This window comes from Oncorhynchus masou, chromosome 24, assembly GCF_036934945.1.
Source record: "Oncorhynchus masou masou isolate Uvic2021 chromosome 24, UVic_Omas_1.1, whole genome shotgun sequence".
In the NCBI taxonomy this organism is placed as follows: Eukaryota; Metazoa; Chordata; class Actinopteri; order Salmoniformes; family Salmonidae; genus Oncorhynchus; species Oncorhynchus masou.
The window spans coordinates 48,988,469-49,008,982 of NC_088235.1; the positions used below are offsets into that span (position 1 = coordinate 48,988,469).

At 45.9% G+C, this 20,514-nt stretch overlaps 1 pseudogene; it reads right to left on the bottom strand.

The window, feature by feature from the left end:
* The window catches only part of LOC135511392 (formin-2-like), a 61,679-nt pseudogene extending 45,006 nt beyond the window's left edge, over positions 1 to 16,673 (bottom strand).
* Positions 16,674 to 20,514: the final 3,841 nt, after the last annotated feature.

Below are 20,514 nucleotides of genomic sequence, written 5' to 3' on the forward strand. Positions count from 1 at the left end.
GCTCTGGCTGCTCCATGCTGACTGGCAGCTCTGGCTGCTCCATGCTGACTGGCAGTTCTGGCTGCTCCATGCTGACTGGCGGCTCTGGCTGCTCCATGCTGACTGGCGGCTCTGGCTGCTCCATGCAGACTGACAGCTCTGGTGGCTTCTTGCAGACTGGCAGCTCTGGCTGCTCCATGCAGACTGGCAGCTTTGGCAGCTCCTTGCAGACTGTCAGCTCCTTGCAGACTGTCAGCTCCTTGCAGACTGACACTTCCTTGCAGACTGGCAGCTCCTTGCAGACTGGCAGCTCCTTGCAGACTGGTAGCTCCTTGCAGACTGGTAGCTCCTTGCAGACTGGTAGCTCCTTGCAGAATGACAGCTCCTTGCAGACTGGCAGCTCTGGCTGCTCCATGCAGACTAGCAGCTCTGGCTTTTCCATGAAGACTGACAGCTCTGACTGTTCCATGCAGACTGACAGCTCTTGCTGCTCCATGCAGGCTGGCAGCTCTGGCTGCTCCATGCAGACTGGCAGCTCTGGCTGCTCCATGCAGGCTGGCAGCTCTGGCCGCGCTAAACAGGCAGGAGACTCCGGCAACGCTGTAGAGGCGGAAGGCTCTGGCAGCGCTAAACAGGCGGGAGACTCCAGCAGCACAGGAGAGGAGGAAGGCTCTGGCTGCGCTGAACAGGCGGGAGACTCTGACAGCGCTGTAGAGGAGGAAGGCTCAGGCAGCGCTGAACAGGCGGGAGACTCTGGCAGGGCAGGAGAGGAGGAAGGCTCCGGCAGCGCTGGAGAGGTGAGGTGCACTGTCGGCCTGATGCGTGGTGCTGGCACTGGTGGTACTGGGCCGAGGACACGCACAGGAAGCCTGGTGCGGGGAGCTGCCACCGGAGGGCTGGTGTGTGGAGGCGGCACTGGGTAGACCGGACCGCACTGGAGCTCTTGAGCACCGAGCCTGCCCAACCTTACCTGGTTGAATACTCCCGGTCCCTCTGCCAGTGCAAGGTGGAATAGCCCGCACTGGGCTATGCAGGCAAACCGGGGACACCGTGCGCAAGGCTGGTGCCATGTAAGCCGGCCCAAGGAGACGCACTGGGGACCAGATGCGTAGAGCCGGCTTCATGGCATTTGGCTCGACGCTCAATCTAGCCCGGCCGATACGCGGAGCTGGAATATACCGCATCGGGCTATGCACCCACACTGGGGACACCGTGCACACCACTGCATAACACGGTGCCTGCCCGGGTCTCTCTAGCCCCCCGGTAACCACAGGAAGTTGGCGTAGGTCTCATACCTAGCGTCGCCATACTCCCTGTGAGCCCCCCCAAGACATTTTTGGGGCTGACTCTCGGGCTTCCATCCGCTTCGCCGTGCTGCCTCCTCATACCTGCGCCTCTCCGCTTTCCCCGCCTCCAGTTCTTCTTTGCGGCGGCAATTTTCTCCAGGCTGAGACCAGGGTCCTTCACAGTCCAGTTCGTCCTCCCATGTCCATTCCTTCTCTTGCTGCACCTTGGGGCGTCTACACTCCACTGGTTTAGCCCAGGGTCCTCTCCCGTCGAGGATTTCCTCCCAAGTCCAGAAAGTCTTGTCACGCTTCTCCTGCTGCTGCTGTTGCCTGTTACCACGCCGCTTGGTCCTGTTGTGGTGGGTGATTCTGTCACGGCTTTCGTCTGTAGAAGGAGGAGCGGACCAAAATGCAGCCTGGTTGCTATTCATTTTACTTTAATAAAGAAACTGTACACGAATAAACTAACAAAACAACAAACGTGCGAAAACCTAAAACAGTCCTATCTGGTGCAAAACACAGAGACAGGAACAATCACCCACAAACACACAGTGAAACCCAGGCTACCTAAATATGGTTCCCAATCAGAGACAATGACTAACACCTGCCTCTGATTGAAAACCATATCAGGCCAGACATAGAAATAGACAAACAAGACATCCAACAAAGAATGCCCACTCAGATCACACACTGACCAACCAAAACATAGAAACATACAAAGTAAACTATGGTCAGGGTGTGACAGAGGCAGTTAGTAAGTGAAGTGTTGTGTTGGATTGCCCCAAACATAAGGCTTTGCATTTAGGACATTAAGTTTATTTCTTTGCAGTATTTCCTTGCAGTATAACTTTAGTGCCTACAAGACACTTTTCATTTAGGTCATTATTGTGGAGTAACTACAATGTTGTTGATGCATTCTCAGTTTTCTTCTATCACAGCCATTGAACTCTGTCACCACGGCCTCATGGTATTTATTATGGATCCCCATTAGCTGCTGCTAAGGCAAACAGCCCCACAATCGTTTTATCTATTTCTATCGGTCAATCAACAGTCATAGTGCTGTGCTTGTTCAATGTCCTTCCCTATAACGGGTGCTGAAAGTTTGTCGTCAATTTGTTTACTGTAAAATATAATTATATTGTAACGTGTGCGCTGGGAGTCATGAAGCAAGTTCAGGGAGTGAATAAATTATCAATAAACAAAACATAATACAAAACAAGAATCCCGAACAACACAGACATGAAACAGAAACAATGACGCCTGGGGAAGAAACCAAAGTGGTAGGTAATCAAGGAGGTGATGGAGTCCAGGTAAGTGTCATTATGCGCTGATGCGCGTAATGATGGTGACAGGTGTGCCCCCATATCAAGCAGCCTGGTGACCTAGAGGCCGATCTAAGTGACCTAGAGGCCGATCATGTATCCGGTAAAACACAATTTTCCCAATAGTTTACAAAGTAGGTAACAGGCTGATTGGTCAACTATTTGAGCCAGTAAAAGGGTTTTTATTATCCTTAGGTAAGGGAATACATTTTTCTTCCCTCCAGGCCGGAGGGCACACACTTGCTAGTAGGCTTTAATTGAAAATATGGCAAATAGGACTGGCAATATCGTCCGCTATTTTCCCCAGTACTTTTCAATCCAGGTTGTCAGACCCTGGTGGCTTGTCATTGTTGATAGACAACAATAATTGTTTCACCTTTTTCACCTCTTCCACACTTACTTTATGGAATTCAAAATTACAATGCTTGTCTTTCATAATTTGGTCTGATACTTGGCCTTGTTGCTGGCATGTCATGCCTAAGTTTGCTAATCTTGCCAATTAAAAAAATAATTAAAGTAGTTGGCAATATCAGTGGGTTTTGTGATGAATGGGACATCTGATTCAATGAATGACGAGGGCGTAGGTGATCCAAAGCTTTTTACAATCATTATTTATCTTTGTTTCATGGTTAATAATTTAACAGGTTTTACATTCATTTTCTTATTAGGTGCATGCATGCTGGGATAAGCAAATTTATAGAAGTGTCAAGTCCAGCGTCTGGTAGCTCAGTATGGAGGACAGAGGATTGGGTAGTCATTAGAAAATAATGTCGATCCCTATGATTTCGCACAGAGTCCATGTAACTTATTATGTGATTTGTTCCGACATATTTTACTCCTGAACTAATTTAGGCTTATCTAAACAAAGGGGGTGAATACTTATGCAACAACTATATTTTAGTTATTTAATTTACATTCATTGATAAACATTTGTAGAACTTTCTTTTTACCTTGACATCATGGATTATTTTGTGATGAATAATTGCAAAAAGAAAACACAATTAAATCTATAGCAATCCCATTTTGTAATTACACAACATTTTGAAAAAATTCAAAGTGGGTGAATACTTCTGAAACCTGTATAGTTATTATAGGACAAGCCTGACCTCTGTTGGAAGAACAGGAGTGATATCTCCATGCTCTGTCATTATACAAAATATATAAAATATAACCACAAGAGGACAGTATTGTATCAAAACCTGTCTGGGACTGGGTATTAGTTAACTTAAGAGCAAATAAAAGACTACAAAGATATGTTATCCTCCTGAGGCACTCACAGTAATTTTCCATTCAGTTGAATGTGGCAAAACATTTTCAATGTCATCCTGTTTGAACAAACATTCTTCTCTGGAGCTCTGCTTGAGGTGGTACACAACAAAAACAGTGTTGATAACATACCTGAACTGGCTCTGGAGGGGGCCTCAAGGCCTTGATGCGGCCTGGGGTATGCCCCTCATGGGGGCACCCAGAGGTGGAAGGGCAGGCCGAAAGTAGCCCAGGTATATAGCTGGTCCTCCTGGGGAGAGAAGGCAATGAACATGCATTTTTCAGTATCCACTTTTAGATCTATATTTTACTCACAGTAACACAGTACCATGTACTGTAGTAACACCGTATAATAACCAGGTGGATACTACAGGTGATCATAACCGGAACGTTTTACCAACATTATTTAAATTGATTTGGTTTACTTATACACACAAATAAAGAAAATTGTCCAAAAGAGGACAGCGGACAGACAAAAGGGCAGATATCTATTTAATGTACAGTCAATAGCTGACAGACAAACAGAAAATCATATTTACTTATCTTCAAGGACTCAATCCTATGTCTGTTGATTTCAGTTCAGATGACATTCACCAGCAATGCCAAATAGAGAGGGCTTTTACTTTCCGAATTGAACAACTACAAATGTCTACTTTTCAAAAGTGAGGTAAGGTACAGTGTTTGCTAAGCACAAGGCTCCCTATAGTAGAATGCAACCTCTGGCAAATTGCGAGAAGCTAAAGGTTAACACCACCTTCAAAGCCAATCTCATTCATCTGAGGTATGAAAAGTCTTCTTGTTACTGTGTATATTCTATTAGTTCCGCTTAATGCATGAGAGTGTATTCCTTAACAACTGAACAAATTATTTCCCTGGGAAATGGCTGTGAATGGTTTCCACTGTAGAAAGCAGTTTCAGCACGGCACAGTAATATGATATTGACTACATAACCAGATAGAATTGGACAATTCTCAGGGCCCAATTTAGTATGAATCTGAACGTATTGCGAATCATAATTCAGAGACCATTACATAATGACTATCCATCTATGTAAGAATCTCAAGCCATTCCAATACTGTGCATGTCAAGTGTGTGTGTGTTTATGAGTGTGTGTCTACACTTTAGGGACAAATACGCAATTTGTTGCAGTCTGAGAGCTGACCTTAGGTATCGATTTCTGTGTGCAGTTAATGCCAGAACAAAACACTAACTAGAATCACAACTATAGTACAGACCCAGAGGAAAACATGATCAAAACCTGTTATAGCATCCTGCTCTATAACATCAACCTTAATAAAAGGTAGAGAGGAGAGAGAGAGAGAGAGAGAGAGAGAGAGAGAGAGAGAGAGAGAGAGAGAGAAAAATGAGTGAAGATGAGTGAAGATGAAAGAGTAGCATTACAAAAACAGGAGAAAGGAAAGAAAGAAGGGCAAGAGATTGAGTGAGAGAGAAAGACAAAATAGAGAGAAGGGAGAACAATGTGTGAGAGAGAGCAGCAATGTCAAAAGACTCAGGGAGATGTTGACTCTGGTCAAGTTGAATAATGCAGAGCTGGGTTCCAATTCCAGGACCAGGTAGAGACAGTGAGAGGGGACAAAATGCTCTTACCAACCCAGGCACAGTGAGCATTCTGCTGGGTAAGAGCAGCCTGAGCCCTGAGAACATGGGGCTCTTATGCAACGCGGTCAGCAGATGCTCTACGCAAGCAGTGTGTGTGTGTGTGTGTGTGTGTGTGTGTGTGTGTGTGTGTCACAGAATGACTGTTTTTAAGGCATGCATGATTGTGTGTGTAGGTACTGAATGAAAACATGTGTGAATATGTGTGTGCCTGTTTGTTAGTGTGCATACGTTGCAGGGAAGTTCTGTATTTCTATGTGAGTTTGTGTGCATGTTATGTTTGAGTGTTTGTGACTGTGTTTACGTACAGTGCCAGTCAAAAGTTTGGAAACACCAACTCATTCCAGGGTTTTTCTTTATTTGTACGATTTTCTACATTGTAAAATAATAGTGAAGACATCAAAACTATGAACATACAATTATATTTTATATTTGAGATTCTTCAAAGAGCCACTATTTGCCTTGGTGACAGCTTTACACATCTGGAATGCATTTCAATTAACAGGTGTGCCTTGTTAAAAGTTAATTTGTGGAATTTATTTCCTTCTTAATGCATTTGAGCCAATCAGTTGTGTTCTGACCAGGTAGGCATGGTATACAGAAGATAGCCATATTTGGTAAAAGACCAAGTCTATATTATGTCAAGAACAGCTCAAATAAGCAAAGAGTAATACAACAGTCCGTCAATGTAGAACATTTAAATAACTTTAATAACTAAGTTTCTTCAAGATCAGTTGCAAAAACCATCAAGCGCTATGATGACACTAGCTTTCATGAGGACCGCCACAGGAAAGGAAGACCCAGAGTTACGTCTGCTGCGGAGTACAAGTACATTAGAGTTAACCTCTTACACTTATGGTGGCGCTATTTCATTTTTGGAAGAAAAACGTTCCCGTTTTAAACAAGATATTTTGTCACAAAAAGATGCTCGACTATGCATATAATTGCTACTGTTCGAAAGAAAACACTCTGACGTGTCCAGAAATACAAATATCTTCTCTGTGCGTGCCCTAGAACGTGAGCTTCAGGCAAAACCAAGATGACTTGGCATCCAGGAAATGACAAGGATTTTTGAGGCTCTGTCTTTCATGATCTCCTTATATGGCTGTGAACGCAAGAGGAATGAGTCTGCCCTTTCTGTCGTTTCCCCAAGGTGTCTGCAGCATTGTGACGTATTTGTAGGCAGATCGTTGGAAGATTGACCATAAGAGACCACATTTACCACGTGTCCGCCCGGTGTCCTGCGCCGAAATTGGTGCGCAAAAGTCACCTGCCAGTATTTTTCCATGGGGCAGAGAGAGAGAAGCAAGCTTCCAAGAACTGCATGTCAATGAAGAGATATGTGAAAAAACACCTTGAGGATTGATTCCAAACAACGTTTGCCATGTTTCGGTCGATATTATGTAGTTAATCCGGAAAAAGTTTCACGTTGTAGGTGACTGCATTTTCGGTTCGTTTCGGTAGCCAGGCGCAATGTAGAAAACGGAACGATTTCTCCTACACACAGACGCTTTCAGGAAACACTGCGCATTTGGTATGTGGCTGGGAGTCTCCTCATTGAAAACATCAGAAGCTCTTCAAAGGTAAATGCTTTTATTTATTTGGTTATCTGGCTTTTGTGAAAATGTTGCGTGCTACATGCTACACAAAATGCTATGCTAGCTTTGCATACTCTTACACAAATTAGTCAATTTCTATGGTTCAAAAGCATATTTTGAAAATCTGAGATGACAGTGTTGTTAAGAAAAGGCTAAGCTTGAGAGCAAACGCATTATTTTAATTTTATTTGCGATTTTCAGAAATCGTTAACGTTGCGTTATGCTAATGAGCCTGAGGCTTAGTCACAATCCCGGATCCGGGATGGGGAGTTTCAAGAGGTTAACTGCACCTCAGATTGCAGTGCAAATAAATGTAACAGACACATCTCATCATCAACTGTTCAGAGCAGACTGCGTGAATCAGGCCTTCATGGTCTAATTGCTGCAAAGAAACCACTATTAAAGGACAACAATAATAAGAAGAGACTTGCTTGGGCCAAAAAACACAAGCAATAAACATTAGACCGGTGGGAGTCTGTCCGTTTGGTCTGATGAATGCAAATGTGAGATTTTTGGATCCAACCGCCGTGTCTTTGTGAGATGCAGAGTAGGTCAACGGATGATCTCTGCATGTGTGGTTCCCACCGTGAAGAATGCAGGAGGAGGTGTGATGTGTGTTTTTTTTTTGCTGGTGACATTGTCGTGGGAATGATTTATTACTCAAGGCGCACCTATCCAGCATGGCTACCATAGCATTCTGCAGTGATACGACATCCCATCTGGTTTGCGCTTAGTGGGACTATCATTTGTTTCTCAAAAGCACAATGACCCAAACACACCTCCAGGCTGTGTAAGGGCTATTTGACAAAGGAGAGTGATGGAGTGCTGCATCAGATGACCTGGCCTCCACAATCAGCCGACCTCAACCCAATTGAGATGGTTTGGAATGAGTTGGACTGCAGAGTGAAGGAAAAGCAGCCAACAAGTGCTCAGCATATGTGGGTACTCCTTCAAGACTGTTGGAAAAGCATTTGATATGAAGCTGGTCGAGAGGATGCCAAGACTGTGCAAAGCTGTCATCAATAAAAATGATTTTCAACCAATGCACAGTCAAAGACGATTAATCAAAATTATACGGACACTGCTCAACTAAACGTCCTTAAACTGCACTGAATATAGTGTAATGAATGAGTAGGTGTGTCTAAACTTTTGACTGGCACTGTACATAAACACATTGTCACAAACACTCTGACATAACATGCACACAAACTCACATAGAAATACAGAACGTCCCTGAAATGTATGCACACACACCAATATAGTACCATATAAACAGGCACAAATTGACACACACTTTCATTCAAGACACACACACACATGCATGCCTTACAAACAGTCATTCTGTGACACACACACACACACACACACACACACACACACACACACACACACACACACACACACACACACACACACACACACACACACACACACACACACACACACACACACACACACACACACACAGTGCAGCCAGAGACAAATGCTCAACTGTTCAGACACAAATTCTGCTTTGGTGGCTGAGCAAAAGAAAAGCAGCTCTGACAACATGTCACACCAATGAAGGAAACATGACAACCCATTTCCGCACGACACAATGTTCAGTCCCTATGAAGATACTGCAACAGGGAGCACACACACACCCATACACACTTATACACGTGTGCATACACGCACACATACATGCTAACAGACAATATATGAAATCTATTTCTAGTCATGAAAAAATACTAAGTTTCAAAATCTATATTTGAATCCTCAGCCTAAGAACCTTTCATCTGAGTGGATTCAGCTGCCACAGGCATGTGATAAAAATGGCACTGACAGCGTGCGTGCCTGACGAACTATGCGGGATATATTATAATCACACACATGAGATTACATCTGTGAACTATTACTTGGAAAATCATTTTTACATTTATGAAATCAGCTTTCATATGGTAAGCCTGTCCATAAGAACAGTTCTCAACATAATGGAATGCTAAAAGATTAAAAGGTAGAGTAGATAGAGAGGTAGATGGTCGATTATGTAGTTGATACATAACCCAGAATACATTTGTTAGAATTACTTTTTTCATGTACTCTCATTCAGTGAACAATACTAGCAATGATCAATGTGATATATTTGTTGAAATGGCAGCAGTGACACAATGTGCTGAAGTAAAGAGTTGGTTTTCACATTAAAGCTGGCTGTGACTGGACTGACAATGTCTTCATGCTGCTTTCTGAAAAAGCCACTAAGGGTCTGCAGCAGCCCCAGGCCCATCATACTACAACACAATCTCTCCGCCTCACCGTTCGCTCCCTCCCCCTCCTGCAGACATAGACGCTCCAACAGGGCGAGACCTGGAGAGAGAGAGAGAGAGAGAGAGAGAGGGAGAGAGAGAGAGAGATTCAGACAATAGATATCTAGGGATGACACGCACTGTTATGAAGATATAGATACTGCAGATAAAGACATGAATATTGATGATAGAGCAGAGGGCTTTTTTAGGGGATATGTCAGATATCAGATTCAGCCTCAAGCTTTTGATCTGCATCATTACATGGGGAGAGAGGAGGGCATGTGCTAATTATCCTACAAAATGCTGAAACAAAACCAGATACACATTGTATGGATAGTTTTAGCTCCCACTAAGTAGCTAATGTATCACTGTGTGTTATTTTGTCTCGTGCCTAACAACACTCGTGCCAATATATCCTCCAAACACTGGCTTCTCTGGCATTAATACTTAAATATAGTATTGTAAAACAGTATTGTGTTAGTACTATTACTTTATATATACTGTGATTTCAACTGCTCTGCACAACATGTATGTATGGTACTGAGGAGGCCAAAAGAGGGCACTTTCTTAGAAATCACATGATGAAAATGTCTTTCTACAAATGCCACAGTTTAACCTTCACATTAACAGCTGGCATTTAAACAGTACTGTACAAACCATCAAAATAACAGTATTTATCAGGTCCATCCTGGTCAATCCGCCTTAGGAGGAGGGGCGGAATAGTCATACCACATTGGTCAGCTGTGTGTGGTATGAAAGTGATGGAGAAAGTTGTAGATGATGGGATTATTATAGAGTCGTAGATGGGGGAATTATTATAGAAATCACTGTTATATTCTGAAAATCTGTGAACAGGCCTAGACAGAGACAGGGAAGAGACAGGGAAGAGACAGGGAAGGCCTGATTTTGTAATCCAAAGGCTCCTCTGGTCACAATGCCATGACTTGGGCCTTGCAAGAAGAACTCCCCTACTGATCCATGTTCTACTAGCAGGTGATTCATTTAAAACAGTCATACTATAAATCCTCTATAATGCTATTATAAACATGTTATAACTTGAATTAGCGCTAAATTAGCACTAAAACATGTGAGCCACAGAGAAAAATGTGGTTTAAATGTTTAAATGTCACATTTACTCATGAAAATATTGGCAAATTTCAATTACATACCACTAACAATGAAGGAATGAAGGAATATAAAAGTTTTATCCGTCGCGACGCTGCAAACTAGGTTTTAACCGCGCTGTGAATACGATTGGATCTTGTTCGCGAGGTAGCAAAAAATAATTTAGCAATATGAAACTAATTCTGGTCCTTGCAGCGGATGTTTGTTGGATTTTGATCAGGTAAAAATGAAAAGCTATTTTAGCTATCTAGCAGCGTGATTAATAGGGACAGTGACTCTATCCAGGACCACATCAGTTTTCCCATGATTCCCCCTGATACCTTGCTGGATGTCAGAGAGCAGATCCACATGAATCACATGCTCATCCGTAGCAGAGTGGAAGCTGTAGAGGTCCCCGTCTGATTCTGAGCTCATTCTCCGGCCCTCATCCGACATTGTCAAGTGGCCATGCTCTGGGTCACCATCCGACATCATTCCCAGCTCGTCTGCAGAGAGGCTAAGGTTGAACCCACCAGCTCCCTCCAACTGGGACCCCTTGCCATCCAGGATATCCTCCTTGGACAGCCCCTTTGCCTTTGACAGAATCTTCCTGATTTGCATGCCCAAAAACAAGAGGTTTTGGCCTCCGATTGAGATTTTTTTCTTGCCACCATCTCCCCCTTTGGACTTGCCTTTGTTGGAGCTCTCAGGTTCCCTGTCCTCAACTCCCACATCACAGGGGACATCTTCCCTTGCTGTCTTCCTCTGCTTGGCCTCCTGGTTCCCCATCTTCCTAAACAGGTGGACCCCCGTGACAATCAGGCCATGCTGCTGGGGCTGGGGCTGCTGCTCCTGGGTTGTTGAACTGGCTCTTTGGGAGCTTGGCGCGAATCCCTGCCTGCTCAGCGGTGTTGCGAGCAGCTATGAGGATGCTGTTACTGAGAGGAGGCTGACAGGCTCACTTTCTCCCTCCCCCTACCTCCTATCTGCTCTGTTGCATAAAGGCTGCTGGATGAGCTACCCACCCAAGCATGTTCAATGCGAGTCTCCTCCCCGTCCAGAGAAGGCGGAAGCATCCGGTGAGGATGATGGTGTTGTTGCTGCTGTCTGCGGAACATCTTGGTCACACTAATCTTCACCCTGTCTTTAAAGGCTCTGGTGAAGAAGATCTCCGTCAGGAAAAGCACGTAGGTCTCTGCGGACTGTATGGTCTGCATTCTGTCTGCAGGAGGGTACAAGCTGGACAGTTGAAATGAACAACAGAGAGAGTGGAAGTGTTCAGTAGCCATTCATTCAGTTTATATTTAAACATCTTTACAATCAGATGAGATGCATTTTGTTTTCAATGAAGCCTGTGTGTGTGTGTGTCTTGAATGAAAGCGTGTGTCAATTTGTGCCTGTTTATATGGTACTATATTTGTGTGTGTGCATACATTTCAGGGACGTTCTGTATTTCTATGTGAGTTTGTGTGCATGATATTTGTCTGAGTGTTTGTGACAATGTGTTTATGTACAGTGCCAGTCAAAAGTTTGGACACGCCTACTCATTCCAGCAACCGTTTTCCTTGATGACTGCTTTGCACAGTCTTGGCATTCTCTCTACCAGCTTCATATGAAATGCTTTTCCAACAGTCTTGAAGGAGTTCCCACATATGCTGAGCACTTGTTGGCTGCTTTTCCTTCACTCTGCAGTCCAACTCATCCCAAACCATCTCAGTTGGGTTGAGGTAGGGTAAATGTGAAGGCCAGGTCATCTGATGCAGCACTCCATCACTTTCCTTCTTGGTCAAATAGCCCTTACACAGCCTGGAGGTGTGTTTTGGATCATTGTGCTTTTGAAAAACATATGATAGTCCCACTAAGCGCAAACCAGATGGGATAGCTAAGACACTAAACAAACCACAATGGAAAATTCCTGTTCAAACTCCCTATCACTTTCAGTCACATAATGTAGTCGGACCATAATGTATGCTTTCCAAGTGTCTGCTATTGCCATTATCATTAATCGATCGTCTGGAAAAATAATACAATATAATAATAGCTCTCTGGTTTGTGCATCATAAACATTTCAAATATCCATTGTGGTTATTAACCCTGCCTTGTTCATTCTCACGTTTTATTCTCTTGCGTATTCCCTGTACTGTAACAAATATGTCAGCAGTTGTTTGTGTCATGCGTATAGTCTGAGTGACAATATGATTCACATAATTCAATTTCCACAGCCTGCATATCTATTAATAGCTGTGGTGTTTAGTCCAGCCTGTCTGTCTTTGCTCTAGTACTAACCCAGTGAGCTTGACATTACTTTGATCCTGAACTAACACATACCACACTACCATCTTCAGTAGAGTAGGTTGAACTGGGAGGAAACACTTCACTTGTGTTTTATCTAAGTAGTAGTTACCGTTTACACCTGCAATATATTTATACACGGGCATTCTTTTGACTCTTGTTGGACACACTAGGTTCACTGTTATCAATACATCCAGTTCATTCAAACAATGATAACTAATTGAACTTTGGGTGTGGCTCATTGGTAGATCATTGATGAAGATCGCTTCGCCAGAAAATGTCCACTATGATACAACTATCAATGGTTAGCATTGCACTCAGATGTAAAATGCATATTCAATTACCTGAGAATTATCACTTTTGATTATGAAAATAATTACTTTAAGTTTCACTTTTCTGATCATGTATATTAATTGTTTTCTACATAGTAATACACCAAAACTACATTAGGTCTACTGTATACTATGCATACAGTATAGTCCAAACAATAAAATACTTGCCCAGTAAACAACACCAAGCAACTGTCTGCAGTAGGCTACTGTTTATCTTTATACATCATGTGGAAGACCAGGGGGTTTTGGTCAAGACGTTTACACAGATTAGACACGGACAGAGTAGAATTAGCTTGGTTTCAAGGGTGTTAATTTAACTATTAAATCAAAAAGAAAAGGATAGGTCTCCCCCACAAGACCCACTCTGGGATACCGTCTTCTGGGCTCCAGGTCTTGCTGTATCCTATTGGGATCAAAACTGCACTCACTCCTGTTACTGTACCTCTGTAACTGTCCCCAACTATACATGAGTCCTTTCTTCCCCCACTCTGTCCCAGTGTGCTGCCCTTCTGGCAGCTTTATGGGCCTTGCAAAGCTGGTGAGCAATCAGCCCTTGATTACTCACCAACTCCCAATCAGCCCCAATTAGTCCTGGACGGAGCACCCGTCGAGACCTGGCACGTCCAGCAGATGGCGCCATTGCCTCGATGTATACACCGTCTGTCACCAGGCCTCGACGAGTCTCCCCCTGGTGGCTGACCTGCTGTACGCCAGACCCCCCTCCCCCCCTTAGCGCTGTCGGGGAGTGGACTGCCATCAATGAGACATATGTCTCCCTTCTCTATAGAGCATCCGCATTTTCATGCTTCGCCCCTGACCCGTGCTCAACAGAAAAAGAGAAGTGTTGAAGGGACAAGAACCACCTGGTGACCCGATTGTTTGTGTCCCTTCCCCTGGCCATCCAGACCAGGGGAGCATGGTTTCGTGACCAGAGTGAAGTGGGTGCCTAACAGGTAATACTTGAGTGTGTCTAGCGCCCACTTCACCGCTAGACACTCTTTCTCAACAATATAGTACTTTCTTTTCTCTAGGTATCAGCTTTCGGCTGATGTACATGATGGGGTGCTCCTCCCCATTGTGTATCTGGGATAGAATGGCCCCTAGTCCCGTATCACATGCATCCTTCTGGACCACCATCAGCACCTGGAAATCGGGCGTTACGAGAATCGGATGGGAGCACAGCACTTCCTTTCAGATGACTGAACGCCGCTTCTGTCTCGTCCGTCCATTTCACTGTTTTCGAGAGACGGGCCCTGGTTAGATCGGTGAGGGGGGAAGCTAGAGCTGCAAAGTTGGGGATAAACCGGATATAGTATCCTGCCAGTCCCAGGAAAGACTTTTTCTTTGTCTTGGTGCGTGGAACGGGCCAGTCACGTACTGCGTGAACTTTCCTCTCCTGGGGCTTGACGTTCCCTCGTCTGATCAAATACCCCAGGTACTCCACCTCCTCAAAACCTAGTTTGCATTTCTTGGGGTTCACGGTCAACCTGGCTTGTCTGAGTCCGTCCAGCACCGCCTGGAGGCGCGTCAGGTGCTCTTCCCAACCTTGGCTGTGGATGATGATATCATCTAGATAGGCCGCTGCGTACTGCTGGTGGGGTCAAAGCACTCTGTTCATCCTGTCGCTGGAAGGTGGTAGGCGTTGAATAAGCTTATGGCATTCACAATCATTACAGAAGTGGAGGCTACCGTCCGGTTTTGGCACCAACGTGAAGGGGCTGCACCATGCACTGTGGGACTCTTCAATGACCCCCCATCCTCAGCATAGCTTCCACTTCTTGCTTCACGGTCTTCCTTTGGGCCTCCGGAATCCGATATGGCCTCTTTCGTACCGCTTCCCCAGGCCGGGTACGGATGCGGTGTCCAATGAGGGTGGTGCGGCCCGGCATCTCGGAGAATACCGCCGTGTTCCGATCGACGAGCACCATGAGCTCTTGCTTCTGGGCCGGGTCGAGGTCCTCATTGCTCAGGACCACCACTGGTCCCATTGGCGTCATGGTCCTGACCATAACACGGCCAAGGATGTCCTCTCGTGCCACTTCTTCAAAGGTTCACGTGGTAAATCTGTTGGGGTTCTCGTCTCCCTGTTTGCCGTCCATGGTAATTTACAGGTCCCAACTTCTCGATCACCTCGTATGGCCTTGCCATGTTGCCAGGAACTTACTTTCGACCGTGGGGATGAAGACCAACGCACTGTCTCACACCTGGAATTCTCGACCTGGGCTTGGGCGCGTAGGGCATTCTCCATATGTTCCCTCACGACTGGCCATATGGCTGTCATCCGCTCCCTCATCGTCTCCACATGCTCTACCATGCTGCGTAATGGGGTCGGTTGGGCTTCCCACACCTCCTTGGCAAGGTCCAGTAGACTGCGTGGCCTCCTCCCGTAGAGGGGTTCGAAAGGGGAAAACCCAGGGGAGGACTGGGGTACTTCTCGGATCGAGAACATTAGGTGGGGTAGTAGCTGTTTCCAGTTCTTCCCACCCTGCTTGATGACCATCCGCAGCATCTGTTTGAATGTTTTATTGAAGTGCTTGACGAGCCCATCCATCTGCAGGGGAAAGATGGAGGTCTGGATCTGCTTTATCTGCAAGAGAGCACACAACTCTTTCATTAGGCGGGACATAAACTCAGTACCTTGCTCTGTCAGGATCTCGTTTGTGATGGCCATCCGGCTAAAAAGGTGGAACAGCTCCAGGGCGATTCCCTTGGATACCTCCGCCCATAGGGGAATGGCCTCGGGTTAACGGGTGGCATAATCTACTATCACCAGGATGTACCAGTGTCCTCATGCTGTTTTTTACCAGGGTCTCACTATGTCCATGGTGATGCATTCAAATGGCAACCCGATGATCGGTAGGAGGACCAATGGGTTTCGGAAGTGGGTTTTTGGGGCAGTGAGTTGACACTCCGGGCAGCTGTGATAGTAGTCTTCAACGGCGCTCCTCATCCTTGGCGGCGATCCGTTCCTGGGTCTCCTACATTCCCAGGTGTGCCCCCAACAGGTGGATGTGGGTCAGCTGAAGAACGGTTCACCGTACCGTCGGTGCAGCAACAATAGCTCTCGAAGTTCCCCCTGTTGGCACGAGACTTGATACAAAAGGTTATTCTTGATTTTGAAATGGGGTTAACGCCATTCACTCACCCCCGGAAGGAGCTGTCCACCCACCGCTATCACTTGGGCTGCGGCGGCTTTCATGTTCGGATCCTCCCACTGGGCCGTCCCGAATTGTCCGCACAGCGGGTGTCCTGACTGGCCCCTCAAAATCAAGGAGGGGGAGGCTGGGCTACTCCTCCAGTGGTTCCCGGGGGGGGGGTTCTGGTGCCCCCTCTGACTCCCACCCTGTAGATACAGTTTGGTTAACCGTATCGTTTTCCTCAAGTCGTGCCCCCACAGGGCCGTGAACAGAGGACAATCCTGTCCCACTAGGAGAGGTACCGACAACTCTGGTACTGCACCCACCATCATCTGGCAGCTCCCTTGTGTTGTCACAATGTTGGTCCATATGATTGGACACCGCTTTGTGCCACCGTGAACACAGGAAATGGACATCTCCCTACCCTGTTCGGTCTCCTGGTTCAGCAGGCTCATGGTTACGAGCGTAACCATACTTCCGGAGTCGAATAGCACTTCCGTGTCTTGTCTGTCAACCTTCACCGGGACCATGGGTGCAGTTGATTCGTGGTGCGCCCAATAGGAGCTGACATACAGTGGGGAGAACAAGTATTTGATACACTGCCGATTTTGCAGGTTTTCCTACTTACAAAGCATGTAGAGGTCTGTAATTTTTATCATAGGTACACTTCAACTGTGAGAGACGAATCTAAAACAAAAATCCAGAAAATCACATTGTATGATTTTTAAGTAATTAATTTGCATTTTATTGCATGACATAAGTATTTGATACATCAGAAAAGCAGAACTTAATATTTGGTACAGAAACCTTTGTTTGCAATTACAGAGATGATACGTTTCCTGTAGTTCTTGACCAGGTTTGCACACACTGCAGCAGGGATTTTGGCCCACCCCTCCATACAGACCTTCTCCGGATCCTTCAGGTTTCAGGGCTGTCGCTGAGCAATACAGATTTTCAGCTCCCTCCAAAGATTTTCTATTGGGTTCAGGTCTGGAGACTGGCTAGGCCACTCCAGGACCTTGAGATGCTTCTTACGGAGCCACTCATTCGTTGCCCTGGCTGTGTGTTTCGGGTCGTTGTCATGCTGGAAGACTCAGCATGGGTAGGATGGTCATCTGAATCAGGGTTAGCTTGGCAGCTGGAGTGAAAGAGTAGTGATTATGATAGAAGAAACCAAGTCTAGATTTTCTCATCCTGTGTCTCCTTGACCTGCTACCACTCCCAAAGTACTCTCTCCCTCTCAATCTCTCTGTGTGTGTGTGTATACTCAGCCCTGCCACTTCCACGCTGCCAGATCAAATCAAATCAAAATGTATTTGTCACATACACATGGTTAGCAGATGTTAATGCGAGTGTAGCGAAATGCTTGTGCTTCCAGTTCCGACAATGCAGTAATAACCAACAAGTAATCTACCTAACAATTCCAAAACTAATATCTTATACACAGTGTAAGGGGATAAAGAATATGTACATAAAGATATGAATGAGTGATGGTGCAGAGCAGCATAGGCAAGATACAGTAGATGGTATCGAGTACAGTATATTCATATGAGATGAGTATGTAAACAAAGTGGCATAGTTAAAGTGGCTAGTGATACATGTATTACATAAGGATGCAGTAGATGATAGAGTACAGTATATACGTATACATATGAGATGAATAATGTAGGGTATGTAAACATTATATTAGGTAGCATTGTTTAAAGTGGCTAGTGATATATTTTACATCCTTTCCCATCAATTCCCATTATTGAAGTGGCTGGAGTTGAGTCAGTGTGTTGGCAGCAGCCACTCAATGTTAGTGGTTGCTGTTTAACAGTCTGATGGCCTTGAGATAGAAGCTGTTTTTCAGTCTCTCGGTCCCAGCTTTGATGCACCTGTACTGACCTCGCCTTCTGGATGATAGCTGGGTGAACAGGCAGTGGCTCGGGTGGGTGTTGTCCTTGATGATCTTTATGGCCTTCCTGTAACATTGGGTGGAGTAGGTGTCCTGGAGGGCAGGTAGTTTGCCCCCGGTGGATACGTTGAGCAGACCTCACTACCCTCTGGAGAACCTTACGGTTGTGGGCGGAGCAGTTGCCGTACCAGGTGGTGATACAGCCCGCCAGGATGCTCTCGATTGTGCATCTGTAGAAGTTTGTGAGTGTTTTTGGTGACAAGCTGAATTTCTTCAGCCTCCTGAGGTTGAAGAGGCGCTGCTGCGCCTTCTTCACGATGCTGTCTGTGTGGGTGGACCAATTTAGTTTGTCTGTGATGTGTATGCCGAGGAACTTAAAACTTACTACCCTCTCCACTACTGTTCCATCGATGTGGATAGGGAGGTGTTCTCTCTGCTGTTTCCTGAAGTCCACAATCATCTCCTTAGTTTTGTTGACGTTGAGTGTGAGGTTATTGTCCTGACACCACACTCCGAGGGCCCTCACCTCCTCCCTGTAGGCCGTCTCGTCGTTGTTGGTAATCAAGCCTACCACTGTTGTGTCGTCCGCAAACTTGATGATTGAGTTGGAGGCGTGCGTTGCCGCGCAGTCGTGGGTGAACAGGGAGTACAGGAGAGGGCTCAGAACGCACCCTTGTGTCCTGGATTCCCCACTCTACCACTCATGACCTGCTTATCCTGTCCCAACCCCTCTAGCCTCAGCCTCCACACCTCGTTTCCTGTTTACAGCCCCAGTTTCCCCTGGCCTGCACTCCATCTTCCCACGTGTTTTCAATAAATACCCTGGTTTCTTAATCCTATTCTCCCCATCTGAGTCTGCTCTTGGGTTCCCTGTTCCACTCCGCATAAAAGTACGATCTGGCCAAAGAGATGAACCCAGCAGACTTAAATACTCTCTACCAAACCCTCGCCAGCCAACGTGCCCTGCTCTAGCAACTTAACCAAGCTCTGAAAACCCTTCTGGAGCACATCAAGGAGTTTTCACGGAGCCTGTCTGACCTACAGGGCCGAAACTTCGCCCAGAGCTCACAACCAGTCACAAGTCCTTCTTCTCTGCTCCGGGAGCCGTTTGTTCCGACTCCCGAGCATTACGATGGCAACCTCGGAGCTTACAGAGCCTTTTTGGTACAATGTTCACTAGTATATGAGCAACAGCTTTACTCTTATGCTAGCGAATGGGCCAAGATTTCCTGTCTGACTGGCTGCCTCGGTGGAGCAGTGCTATCCTCGGCCACGGGCGGTGTGGGAAAGACAGTCCCCCGTCTGCTTCTCCCACTCCAGATTCACGGAGGAGATGAAGAAAGTCTTCAACCACCCGGTCTGCGGTAAGGATGCCGCTAAACAATTCATTCCTTGTCCTCCTTCTCCCTCCGTCTCTCTGGAAATCACTAGGAAAATATCACTTTCCACATAATCAACTGTCCTTACTCTCCCCTGGTTCTTGGCCATCCTTGGTGAAAGCTACACAACCCACAGATTGACTGAACCGCCCGGAAAGGTAACCTCTTGGAGTTCACTTTGTCACTCTAATTGTTTACATTCTGCCCTTCTCCCTGCCTTGTCTGTGCCCCAGTTCATTCCAATACCTCCGGACCTGTCATCAGTTCCTCCCGAGTATCACGATCTAGCTCCTGTGTTCAGCAAGCACCACGCCCTGTCGCTGCTGCCTCATCGGCCGTACAACTGCACCATTGACCTCCAGCCTGGAGCTCCCCTGCCCAGTAGCCGGTTGTTTAACCTCTCTTTTACCAAGCAAGAGGCTATGGAGAGGTACATCCAGGATTCTCTGGCTGCAGGACTTATCAAGCCATCTTCCTCCCCAGTGGGTGGTGGGTTTTTCTTTGTAAAGAATAATTATGGGTCACTGAAGCCATGCCTAGACTACCGTGGGCTGAGTAATATCACTGTAAAGAACAATTACCCCAGCTCTGCTTTTGCCTCCCTTCATGGTGCCACGGTGTTTGCCAAACTCGACCTCCGGAATGCCTACCACCGTGTCCTCAAAAGAGAGGGGGACAAGTGGTCACTTTGCGTATTTGGTCATGCTTTTGGTCTTACTAACGCCCCTGCTGTTTACCAGAACCTAGTCAATGACGTGCAGAGGGATGCGATTGGATGCTTTCTTTTTGTCTATAGATGCTTTCTTTTTGTCTATAGATGGCATCCTGATTTTTTTCCAAGGACCATGAGGCTCACCAGCAACACGTTTGCCAAGTTCTTCAACGGCTGTTGGAGAATAAGCTTTTTTTTAAAGCTGAAAAATGTGAGTTCCATGCTGCCACAGTGTCTTTCTTGGGTTATATTATTTCCCAGTGACAGTTATGTATGGACCCCGCCAAGGTCATGGCAGTCACAGAGTG